General features: G+C 44.3%; 1 protein-coding gene across 1 annotated transcript in view; it reads left to right on the plus strand.

Annotated features, from left to right (window-relative positions):
• The first annotated feature begins 329 nt into the window (after positions 1–329).
• Positions 330–13,318, plus strand: part of LOC142466872 (uncharacterized) — a 60,754-nt gene continuing 47,765 nt past the window's right edge. Inside the window, exon 1 of the mRNA XM_075572426.1 lies at positions 330–584. The gene's annotated coding sequence lies outside the window, so the exon portion shown is untranslated. The remainder of the gene's footprint in view (positions 585–13,318) is intronic.

The following is a 13,318-nucleotide window of genomic DNA, read 5'->3' on the forward strand; positions in this document are numbered from 1 at the left end:
GGCTCTGTGTGGGGGAGCAGGGGGGCTCTGTGTGAGGGAGCTGGGGGGGCTCTGTGTGGGGGAGCAGGGGGGCTCTGTGTGAGGGAGCAGGGGGGGCCACTTATTATTAACTTGGAAAATCAATTAAATGATAAAATCAGGACAATCTGCATTTCAAAGACAAAACCAGCAGCCCTGCAGAGAACGTGTGTGTGTGTTTGTTTATTTTACGTATTACAGCCTCAGGGGTTATGTTATATCCAGGTTATCTCCTTCATATCAACATTGGCCTAAGAGAGGAACTGAAGTAGCTTTACTGAGATATATTAAGGACTAAGAGGAGTATACACAGCTACATGCAGCAGAAACTATCTTTCCCTAGCACAGTGCCTGAGAAATGTTACTGTGTTGTTTCTAATCTGCACAGCGTGTGACACGTGATCCGTTTTGAAGTCTAAAAACTACAACTCCCATGATCCCCTTAGTGTGAGCATGCGCAGTAGGACACAGAGCTGTGACCTGGATGTAGTCAGTGTCTCCACTTCCGGGAAAGTGAACCTGAGACTGCAGCAGGGAGAGGAGAGATCACAGCTCAATGCCGAGAGGTAGGTGTACGTGCATAGATACATTACTTCTGGCAAACCTGCCCTTACCAGGGATTACTGCGCAGGAGGAGGAGAGAATAATAGCCCAAAACCCATCAATGGTTTTTGAGGCAAAACGTGACACTGTGTGCTCATTTGCATGTCATTTCCCAGAATCCCTTGCTGCAGTGGAAGTGCTGTATGCTGGGTGATAATGGGGAAAGGCGGGGTTGCAGACCTGCCTAAGACATGCAGATGAGCATACAGTTGTATTTGCATATTTGCTTTCCTGTGGAGGGTTTTTGTCACTTTTTTTACTCACCATAACTTAACTCAGTATTATGGTATATATATATAGTTATACGTTATCGTTCCAAGGATTGGTAAACAAGAGACAGCACTCAATGTTGAAAATCAAAGTGTATTAGTGAAAGCAAAAATACATCCACAAACCCAACGTTTTTGCCCTACAGAATGGGACCCCCCTGAGGAAGGTCCCATTCTGTAGGACCGAAACGTTGGGTTTCTGGATGTATTTTTGCTATCACTAATACACTTTGATTTTCAACATTGAGTGCTGTCTCTTGTTTACCAATCCTTGGAACGGTAACGTATAACTACATTCTCTATATGGGACGTGCACCTGTGGCTTACCAGCACCTATTGGAGTTCCAACTGCCTTATCTGACTATATATATATATATATATTTTTTAATATATATTTATATATGGCAGGAGCGCAGCTATCGTTCTTTTTGTTTTTCTATATGTAAGGCCTATCTTTTTACCTGCAGCAAACTTCTATAGGGAGGAGCTCGGTATTATGCACAATTTCTCACAAATATTAGGCAATCCTTTTCCTTGCTGCATACTCCCATAGGGCATTTTAAATTTAGTATCTCTGAAATGTCATAGGGGTAGGTTTATTGGCTCACCTGCTTTACATAGCAGTTACAGAACACCTACCAATTTTCCAATTAGTGCAGGTATAATACACCCCAGTGTCAGTCTGGACATCACCCTCCATTGAATGGTAGGTGAATGTGTTAGGCTGTGCCTATAGTGCCGTCAATGGCGACACGACGGGTGACGTCACCCGTCGCCACCGGCGAAAGATATGTTTCGCCAAGCATTGTCGTCGCGGGATTCCAGCAATTTGATTTGTTCAAGGGTCGTCACGTGACGCGACGACCCTTGAAAAATCTAATTTTGCCAGCTACCATTTTTCGCGACGACTCCGTCGCTCCATCACCGGCACTATAAGCGTGGCCTTAGGCTGACAGAGATGTATATGTGTAAGTTTTATTATATTCACACCAGGGAATTTGTGCACCCAGTTTACCTTTCTAGCAAAGGTAAGTATGATTCTGGCTTTAGCCAGATTTTAATAGCACTACTCACATAAGCTTATGCTTTATTTAATCACTTCAGGGCTTTAACACTTTTTTCACCAGTCCATGGGACAATTATTAAATATACAGTATATATAGTGTAGGTACCTGCATTAATGGGTATGCCGTGACGTGGCATGTGGGCTTACAAATGCTTTGGCCAAAGTGTTTAGCAAAAAAACCTTTTTCATCAGAATATTATTTTATCTTAGCCTAATTGGTAGGAGCACAGGAATCGTTCTTTTTGTTTTTCTATGTAAGGCCTATCTTTTTACCTGCAGCAAACTTCTATAGGGAGGAGCACGGTATTATGTACAGTTTCTCATATATATATATATATACCATACGATACTGGTTGCAACACAACATCAAGGGACAGCACGCAGGTAAGTAAATCATACATTTTCTATATTTGATAGAAGACACAAAAACCGACGTTTTTGTGTCTTCTACCAAATATAGAAAATGTATTATTTACTTACCAGCGTGCGGTCCCTTGACAAAAATTTTTGATAGGGTGTGAGAAACCCGATATCCACATTAAGTCCTTTGGTTTTAGTGTCAAAGAGTCTTATCATTCTGAGTTCAAATGTTTTCCATTCTTGGCTGCGTTTAAACATTCCATTGAGGATTTTGATTTTTAAATCATTTATGGAATAATCTGGTTGTGAGAAATGGTGTCCCACTGGTGAACAGTATCTTCCTTCTTCGTGATGGAGTATAGAGTGTCTGTGCATATTCATTCTACCTTGTAATTTTTGGCTGGTTTCCCCATTGTAGCAACCTTGGTCACATTTGCTGCACTGAATCATATACACCACATTACTGGATGTGCAGCTGTATGATCCTTTAACATTGAGTGTTCCATGGTTGTTACTGGCTGTGGGATCTTGGCATATATGTTTGCAGAGTTTGCAGCGTTTGTTGTTGCACCGTTTTGTGCCATTATCAGTGTCTTTAAGTTTGTTGTGAAGTTTTCTGTTGACTAATTTCTGATTGAGGTTTGGTGGTTGCCGGAACGCAAGAATGGGAGGTTTGGGAAAGATTTCTTTTAACTGTTCCATCAACTATATGGAAAAAAACAGGAAATAGAATGGGAAAAATGCACAATACTCCAAACCCTGTAAGTGCAAAGCAGTGCGTGTACCAACAAACTGGAAAAAGATATGCAAACTCTGCACAAGAAACTGCAGTGGAACTCAATCAAGAAGAAACAGAAGAAACTACAATTCCTCTCTCTGTATGACTGAAGAACATGGACACAACATAAGGGATTTCAAACCAACAAATGGCAGGACAACTACTTAGAACTAGAAACCCCAACTGACTTTTCAAGACAGATACACACCCTTAACCCAGAAGAGCACACAGCCTGCCAGGGAGTTATAAACCTGTTTGATTATAAACTCTCAAAACCAGAGACCTCAGTTCTCTCCAAGGGACTAACATTCTGTCCCACCACCAAACTGGATCAAATCCAATTGTACTCAGACCAAGAAGAATTCTTCAGGAGACTACGACTGAAAGAATACTTCCAGAAAAAAGAGAGCACCCCCATAATGACATAGAACAACAACAAGAACACCACCTACTTCACACCACCAACAGGATGCAACGTCAAACTTGACGGCTTCATACAGAGCTTCAGATCATAAGTTTCCTCACTAGCATCACCACAGCAGATAAAAACTATGTACAACCTATCACTCATGGAGAGATCTGCAATCAAGGAACTGCGAAACAACCATAACATCACCATCAAACCAGCAGATAAAGGAGGTGCAGTGGTGCTTATGAACACAAATAAATACATAGAAGGCAATAGACAACTCACAGACAACACCTACTACAAGAAACTCACGCATGATCCAACCCAGGAATATACAAAGCAACTCGTGAATCTCATTCAAACATTCCCTAACCACCTGCAACCACAATTGTAGCAACTAATGCCTGACAACCCAGGAGTTGGGATCTTTTACATGCTTCCCAAAATCCATAAACCAGGAAACCCCGGCAGACCTATTATAACAGGTATGGATACACTCCCTGAAAAAATATCAGGCTTAGTGGAGAATATCGTCAAACCTTTAGTCAGAAGCACCAACAGCTTCATACAAGGTACCACAGATTTTCTCAATAATCTTAACAACATCAATCAACTACCATCCAACACACTGCTAGTTACCACGGATATAGAATCCCTATACAACAACATCCCCACAAGGATGGTATTAAGGTATGCCTGCAATTCTTTACAGCATTTCCCCTGGATCAGAAATACAGCGCTGATGTAATTACCAAACTGATAGAATACATCCTCACACACACCTACTTCAGCTTCAACAAGGAAATGTACCTACAACTAATAGGGACTGCAATGGGTACCAAGATGGCACCGCAATATGCCATTTTTTTCATGGCAAATCTTGAACAAAGATTCCTAACTACATGCCCCCACAAACCCTACAAATACATTGATGACCTGTTATAATATGGACAGAGGGTGAAGGAAACCTAAAACAATTCCACGAGTCCCTGCACTCATTCTATCCATCAATTAAACTCATAATGGATTATTCAGCAAACCTAGTAAACTTTCTAGATACAACAGTAACACTGAAAAATGGCAAACTACACACATCTGTATACAAGAACACAACAGAAAGATGCAGTCACCTCCACAACTCCAGCTTCCATCCCACTCATACCAAACAAGATATCATACACAGCCAGGCTATAAGATACCACCCCATATACTCTGACACTGAAGACAGAAACAGGCATCTCACAACACTGACCGAATCGTTCAGACTGAAGGGATACAAACCAAAGACCATTGCCCAAACTATTACATCTGCACTAAAAGCCCCACGAGAACACCTGCTACAATACAGACAGAACCTACCACACGCATACCACTAGTGGCCACATACAACCCTGCCATAGAGGGTATACGAAAAATAATCAAAGATCTTCAACCCATGCTGGCAGAGGATGCGACATTAAAAGAAATCTTTCCCATACCTCCCATTCTTGCGTTCCAGCAACCACCAAACCTCAAACAGAAATTAGTCAACAGAAAACTTCACAACAAATTTAAAGACACTGATAATGGCACAAAGCCATGCAGCAACACACTCTGCAAACATATATGCCAAGATCCCACAGCCAGTAACAACCATGGAACACTCAATGTTAAAGGATCATACAGCTGCACATCCAGTAATGGGGTGTATATGATTCAGTGCAACACATGTGACCAAGGTTGCTACATTGGGGAAACCAGACAAAAATTACAAGGCAGAATGAATATGCAAAGACACTCCATACTCCATCACGAAGAAGGAAGATACTGTTTACCAGAGGGACACTGACAGGGTGAATGAACGTCACCAGCTCTATGCCTGGCAGACGTATGTGTAGGTATTCAGTGCAACAGTGACGAGGTTAACTTTCAGCTGTGACGTTCCTGACAATTAGAGTGGTCCCAGCTGCATAATCAAGGTGTTTTAAAAGCCCCAGGCTGCACACACATGAGGGCTGGCTGGTCAAGAGATAGGATTGAAACGCTGAAGTAGATTACTGCTATAAGGTCTGTTTTCCAAATGCATGTTTGATGAACTGTCTGGGTTATTGTATGCTGAAAAGAAGCTTTTGTTTTGTATGCTGAAAAGAAGCTGTTTTGTTTTTGTGTGCTGTACTTTTAAGGCTCAATAAATAGCCTTATCCAGAAAAAAAATGGAAGAACGTTTAAAAGCGTTTCTGTGCGAGCAGGCAGAGAGAGATGAAAGACTATTGCAGCAGCAAACCCAGTTCCTAATCCAGCAGCAGGAAGCACAGGATGAGCGTATGTCCAGTTTGCTGACTCAATCCCAGGGGTCTGCCAGTCCAGAACTTGCGAACAAACTCCCGGTCCTCTTGATGAAAATGGCTCCGTAAGATGATCCAGAGGCTTTTATACTGACGTTTGAAAGAGTTGCCGAAGCCCTGAGCTGGTCTGCAGATCACTGGGCAACCGCTTTAGCCCCGCTCCTCATAGGAGAAACCCAGGCCTCATATCAAGGCCTCCCAGCGGACCAGGCAATGGATTACAAACAAGTAAAAGCCACCATACTGGATCGCTTAGGTCTGACCCCAGAGACCTACCGGTAGCAGTTCCGGAGCCTGAAGTACACTGCTAAGATGAGACCACGGGTCCTCGCTCAGCGATTATTGGACTTGTGTACTCGCTGGATGCAACCCGAGGAGCGCACTAAGGAGGCAATTCTTGAGCAAGTTGTTTTGGAACAATTCCTACAGGTAATACCCCCTTCTGCAAGCTCTTGGGTAAAACGCCATGCTGCTGAAACCCTAGCTTTGGCGGTCCGACTTGTTGAGAACTTCCTTGGGGTCGAGGAGCAGGCGAGTGTCCTGGACCCGACGGATCCGACTCCACCGGCACTTGCAGACGCCCAAAGAGGGAGGTTGGACCAACGGGGAACCTACGGCCCATCCATACGCAACCACCAAGTCCCACGGAAGGAGCAGTCGTTCTAGCAAGGGAGGGGTTCAAATGCTGGTCCCCGTCGAGACCCTCATCTACTTCCTGATGTCGGCTCGTCGCCAAATGAGAGGACATCACACACAGGACCCATCAGAGGCCTGGTCTCCAGTATCCGGTCCCGCTGAGCGGTATCCACGGCACCCTCCGGCAAGGGAACCCTCTCCATGTTCGGCCTGCGGAGAACAAGGCCACCGTCATGTGGACTGTCCGCAGATGGATTGCTCCTTCAGCAGGACAGTCGCCTCGGCCTTCCCCAGAGAAAGTGGCAAGCCCTGGCTACTTCCAGTCCAGATTGGTGGTAAAACTGTCCAGGCCCTTACAGATTTAGGCTCTGGAAAAACACTGGTCTTCCGGGAACTGTTACCGCCTGCCATGCTTTCCTTTGACTCCCCATGGAGTATAGAGTGTATACACGGCGATGTAAAATGGTATCCGACGGCCAAAATCCTGCTACAGGTGAAAGGTCTGGAGGCCAGGATCAAAGTAAGAGTTGCTCCTTTGCTCCCTGCCCCCGTTTTGCTCGGCCGTAACTGGCCTTTCTTTTCAAACCTAATGGCTCCAGTCTCTCAGGAGGAGTCTCATTCTCTGACTCAGGAGAAACCTGGTAAACTGTTCCCCTATTCGGCCGACCTGTTCCCAAGTAGACACCGGGTTCCAAAGACTCGGAGGCAAAGACGCTGTGACAAACAGGACTGGTTGCAGAAATCTGGGACTCAAGGTGGCCATACTAATAGGCATGAGTCACAAGTCATGACTGGGGATGGCCAGAAAGAGGGAGAGATAGGCCCTGGGGATTTACCAGAGCTATGTCTCCCTGATTTTCGCCAGAGGCAGAGGGAAGACCCAGTCCTGGCCAAACAATATGATAAAGTGGTAAAGATTTATGAGCAGATATTGAATGCACAAGGGGTAATGGTGTTCCCCCATTTTGAATTGTCAAATTATATCCTGTATAGGGTGAACAAGCAGACACAAACAGGGGAGGTCACCAGACAAATATTGGTTCCCAAGGCGTTTGTTAAAACTGTCTTCACCCAAGCACATACTATCCCTTGGGGTGGTCACCTGGGTAGACATAAAACCTTGTACCGTATTTCGTTCCGCTTCTATTGGCCAGGGATGCATAGTGACATTGCTAAGTTATGTGCGGCATGTCCTGAGTGCCAGCTAACTAGTCCGAAGGGACAAAAACCATCCCCCTTGGTTCCTCTACCCTTGGTGTCTGTTCCCTTTGAGAGGATTGGTGTAGACTTGGTAGGACCGCTGGAGCCTTCTGCGAAAGGACACAGGTTTATTCTCGTAATAGTCGACTATGCAACAAGATATCCTGAGGCGTTCCCCCTGAGGACAGCAACGGTGAAGCAAGTAGCCAACAAATTGTTGGAGCTGTTCTCACGGGTTGGACTTCCCCAGGTTATGTTGACAGACCAAGGTACAAATTTTATGGCTAAACTGATGCAGGATGTCTTAAAATGACTAGAGGTCAAGTCTGTTTAGACATCGGTCTACCATCCACAGACTGACAGATTGGTGGAAAGATTTAACCGAACTCTAAAAGGTATGCTGATAAAATTTGTAGATTCAGAGAAGAGAGCCTGGGATGAACTTCTCCCTTTTCTGCTGTTCGCAGTGCGGGAAGTTCCCCAGGCCTCCACAGGGTTCTCTCCATTTGAATTTTTGTATGGCCACCAACCCCAGGGTATCCAAGACCTCCTAAAGGAGTCATGGGAGGAACAGCGGTCCCCTTCTTAGAATGCCCAGCAATATGTACTAGACCTTAGGAAGCGCTTAGATGTGGTCGGCCATTTTGCTAGGAAGAATCTTAGATCAGCCCAGGACAGTCAGGAGAGACATTACAATCAGAATGCTCGCATGAGTGTTTCACCCGGGAGACCAGGTAATGTTATTATTACCCAGTTGTGAGAGTAAACTCCTAGCCAAATGGCAGGGCCCTTTGAAGTACTCCGCCGCACGGGTGATGTGGATTACGAGATCGCTCAACCAGGGTCCAGGAAGGGTAAACAAATTTACCATGTGAACTTGCTGAAACCCTGGAAGGTGCAGCGGTCTCTATTCATCCACCCGGTGGAGGAGCAAATGGACCTGGGTCCTCAGCCCCCACGGGAGAACATCTTGGGTGATGATAAAATCCCAATGGGTAGACAATTGTCCTCTGAACAAAAAGGGGACTTGTTAGAAATAATTACACAATTCAATGATGTTTTTTTCTGATTTACCAGGCAAACTAATTTTGTTTTCCATGTGATAGAGACAGCACCTGGGGTAAAAGTACGTTCTCACCCTTACAGGTTGCCTTAAAGCCGTAAGGCCCTGGTAGAGAAGGAGGTACAAGAAATGTTACATTTAGGCATGATTGAGGAATCATGCTGTGAGTGGTGTAGTCCACTAATTATGGTCCCTAAACCTGATGGGAAGGTAAGATTTTGTGTGGACCTCCGAAAGGTCAATGCGGGATCCAAGTTTGACGCATATCTGATGCCAAGGGTGGACGAGTTAATTGACGCCCTTGGTAACGCAGAATAACAAAAGGATACTGGCAAATACCTTTAGAGGAAAAGTCCAAGTGCAAAACAGCCTTTGCCACTCCCATGGGTTTATACCAGTTTGTGACAATGCCATTTGGACTGCATGGAGCCCCAGCCACATTTCAGAAACTCATTGATAAAGTGCTGAGACCTCATAGGGCTTATGCCGCAGCCTACCTTGACGACATTGTCATTTATAGTAAACACTGGCGGGCACATCTAAATAGGCTTAAAGCGGTCCTCAAGTCACTAAGAGAGGCAGGGCTCACAGCCAACCCTAAGAAATGTGCCTTAGGTAAGTCGGAAACCAAGTACCTGGGGTATGCAGTGGGAGGTGGGAAAGTAAGGCCACTAGCCAACAAGGTAGCTTCCCTGAAAGAAGTTCTGACCCCCTCAAACAAATACGCAGATACACTCTCTGCTGGGTTTAGCAGGGTACTATCGGCGGTTCATCCCCAACTACTCGGAAGTTGCAGCCCCACTAACAGACCTCACAAAAAAGTTTGCCCCTACACAAGTGGTATGGTCAAGGGAGTGCCAGAGAGCCTTTGAGGAGGTAAAACGGTGTCTATCAGAGGATCCCGTCCTTGGAAACCCAGACTTCGATATGCCTTTTATTGTACAAACCAATGCCTCAGTAATAGGGCTAGGGCCAGTGCTCTCACAACAGTTTGAGGGAGTGGAACATCCGATCCTTTATCTGAGTAGGAAATTGTTCCCATGGGAAAAAAACTACTCAGTAATTGAGAAGGAGTGTCTCGCAGTAAAGTGGGCAATCGAGGCCTTGAGGCACTACCTGGCAGGAGTCCGTTTTACATTGGTAACAGACCATGCCCCATTAAAATGGTTAAATACTATGAAAGACTCCAATGCTAGGTTGACCAGGTGGTATATGGCCCTCCAACCCTTCTCGTTTGAGATTCAGCGCAGGCTTGGAAAAGAAACTGCCAATGCTGATTTCTTTTCTAGAGAAGGGGTGGATGGTCGGGCTTCAGCTGTGCGTTGCCCCAGCCACACACTAACAGGGGAGGAATGTGACAGGGTGAATGAACGTCACCAGCTCAAAGCTTGGCAAACGTATGTGTAGGTATGCAGTGCAGCAGTGACGAGGTTAACTTTCAGCTGGGAAGCTCCTGACAATTAGTGGTCCCAACTGCATAATCAAGGTGTTTTAAAACCCCCAGGCTGCACACACATGAGGGCTTGCTGGTCAAGAGATAGGACTGAAACGCTCAAGTAGATTACTGCTATAAGGTCTGTTTTCCAAATGCATGTTTGATGAACTGTCTGGGTTTTTATATGCTGAAAAGAAGCTTTTGTTTTGTACGCTGAAAAGAAGCTATTTTGTTTTTTTGTATGTTGAAAATAAGCTGTTTTTGTTTTTGTGTGCTGTATTTTTAAAGCTCAATAATTAGCCTTATCCAGAAACCCCGCGTGTGGTTGCATGTACCCTGCAACAGACACCATTTCTCACAACCAGGTCATTCCATAAATGATTTAAAAATCAAAATCCTCAATGGAATGTTTAAAAAGCAGCCAAGAACGGAAAACATTTGAACTCAGAATAATAAGACACTTTGACACTAAAACCAAAGGACTTAATGTGGATATGGGGTTTCTCACACCCTATCAAAATTGTTTGTAATTATCCTGCCTGTCTCTATTCTTATCCACACCTTCTCTCCTATCCCCCCCCCCCCACCCCTCTCCTCCATACCATTTCTTGACACCCTCCACTGGCTTCAAACACCCTTCCTTATCTACAGTACATATCTGTTTTTTGTTTCTGCCCCCCCGCCTTTTTTTTGTTTTTTTCTGCACTGTTCCAGCCATAGATTCCTTTATAAACCAGGATTGTAGACCTGAGGAAGGAGGAGAACTCTCGAAAGCTTGTTCTATGACATAAATGGTTTGTCCAAATAAAAAAGGTATCGCCTAATACTAAAGAACTCATTTATTCTGCACTATCGCAACTGGACTAACACAACTATTTCTGATATATATATATATATATATATATGTGTGTGTATATATATATTATTAAGGTTATGGTGGGTAAAAAAAGGGACACAAACCCTCCACAGTAAAGCATAAAGCAACTGTAAATATTACTGTATGTTCATTTGCATGTTTTAGACAGGTCTGCAACCCTGTCTTTCCCCATTATCGCCCAGCATACAGCGCTTCCACTGCAGCAAGGGATTCTGGGAAATGACATGCAAATGAGCACTCAGTGCCACCTTTTGTCTCAAGCTCGTATTACACAAGCAAATCCTCAAGCCAATGCATGCTGTTTTAAACACAGCTTTTAGACAGAGGCTGGGATGAGATGCAAAGACATTAAACCGACTCGCAGACATGTTTCAACCTTGATGGGTATCATCAGTGTGAGGTTGGTTGTAATGGCTAAGCTGGTTTGAGACTAGACTAGGTAATCACCACTATTATTAAGGTTATGGTGGGTAAAAAAAGTGACAAAACCCCTCAACATATATAACACACGAACAGCAAGCACTCCACTACAAAATAATGTAGGTGCTAATCCCATAAGGTAATAATAATAAATGCGATACCGTTGTTTAGACGAAATCACACAGGCAGCACTCAATTGTTAGGTAAAAATAGAATATATTGTGAAACAAATACACAGAACGAACGTTTCGGTCCGCCAGAGGAACCTTTGTCAACGTGGTGCAAGTTACATGAAAGTAGTGCATACATATAAATACCCAACAAAACAGGTGTCACAGATCACGCTGATTGCATTAAACTCGAGTAGCAGTAGTTCAAACCCGGGGGGGGGGGAAAGGGGGAGGGAAGAGAGGGAAGGGGAGCAATTCAGAGTGTCATACTATGTGCATAAATCGTGTCACCCACGTGTGGACAGTGTGAAGACACAATAATAAAGCAAAAATATGTACAATGATGATGTGGCGGAAAATAAAAGTGATCTTAGCCAAAATACATTTGCATATTCATTTAAGGAGACTGGCCGTTTAGTACAGTGACTAATTTAACCAAAATGCAGTAATAGTACTTGATATACATGATAGGCTAAGTGTACATGCAACCCACATATATAACAGTAATAAAGCTGAATTTTAAAGGGGCAAAAATACAGCTTGTAGTGGACAGCAGAACGTGGCTGATTCCATTGGTGTAACTGCTGTGGAAATAACGGTCTTCCTATTGTCAACATTACATCTATCATAGAAACAAAGGTAAACCAGAACCTTCTGAAATGTCCTGCTGCTGTGGAAATTGTGGCCTTCCTATTGTCAGCAGTTGGCATAGTGTGGCACGAGTTGCAATGAGCCAGAGAGGAAAGGCAAAGTATCCACGTCCAGTTGTGGTAATGATAAATCTGCTGTGGTAGAATGGCATCTCAGAACAAACCATGACGGTTTAGACAAGGAACTGTAAGAATGATATAACAGGGTACCTCAACCCATCTGGTCACCCAAGGCCATGCTGTAGTGATACCATAATCCTATTACCTGCAGATGGTGCTAGTAACCACGGTGGTCCAGCTCATACTGTGCCAGATAGGGTATAAATCGGTGTGTGTTCAACTGGATCAGCTTGAATCCTCCTTCCGACAAGTCATGCTGCTGTGGAAATGGCGGCCTTCCTATTGTCAGCAATGGGCATTGTGTGGCACAAGTTAAAAAAATGGACTAGAGAGGAAAGGCAAAATATCCAAGTTCTGTTGTGGTAACAAAAAACCTGCTGTGGTAAATTAGCATCTCAGAACAGAACATGATGGTTTAGGCAATGAACTGCCAGGATGATGGAACAGAGTATCTTAAGTCCTTTGGTCGCCAAGGGTCTTGCTGTAGTGATGCCATGATCCTATTATCAGCAGATGGTGTTAGTAGCACGCTAGTCCAGCTCATTCAATGCATCAATGTCAGATAGGGTATAAATCCAACTGGATAGGAGGGGAAGCCTGTGATGAAAAACAAAAGGCTGACAAGAACATCAGAGTTAGAGGAAACAACCCAATTTGAAGTCCTTGTTGAGTCCACGGGAGCTCAACCCATATATGGTCTTTGCTTCCAGCTGTAACAGAGCTCTGTTACGGTCACCAACCCTTGGGGATGCGGGAAAATGAGAAATAGGCATACACCGAAGTGTAGCCATGCTGTGTTTCATCTCTTTAAAGTGTCTCGCCACAGGTTGCTGGGTCAAATCTTCCTTATTGTCTGTGTCACGCTGCGCTCACCACAAACAGGATGAAAGACCGCGGGGCTGAGGTGGGGTTGTATAGGC

Source organism: Ascaphus truei, chromosome 15 (genome assembly GCF_040206685.1).
Source record: "Ascaphus truei isolate aAscTru1 chromosome 15, aAscTru1.hap1, whole genome shotgun sequence".
NCBI lineage: Eukaryota > Metazoa > Chordata > Amphibia > Anura > Ascaphidae > Ascaphus > Ascaphus truei.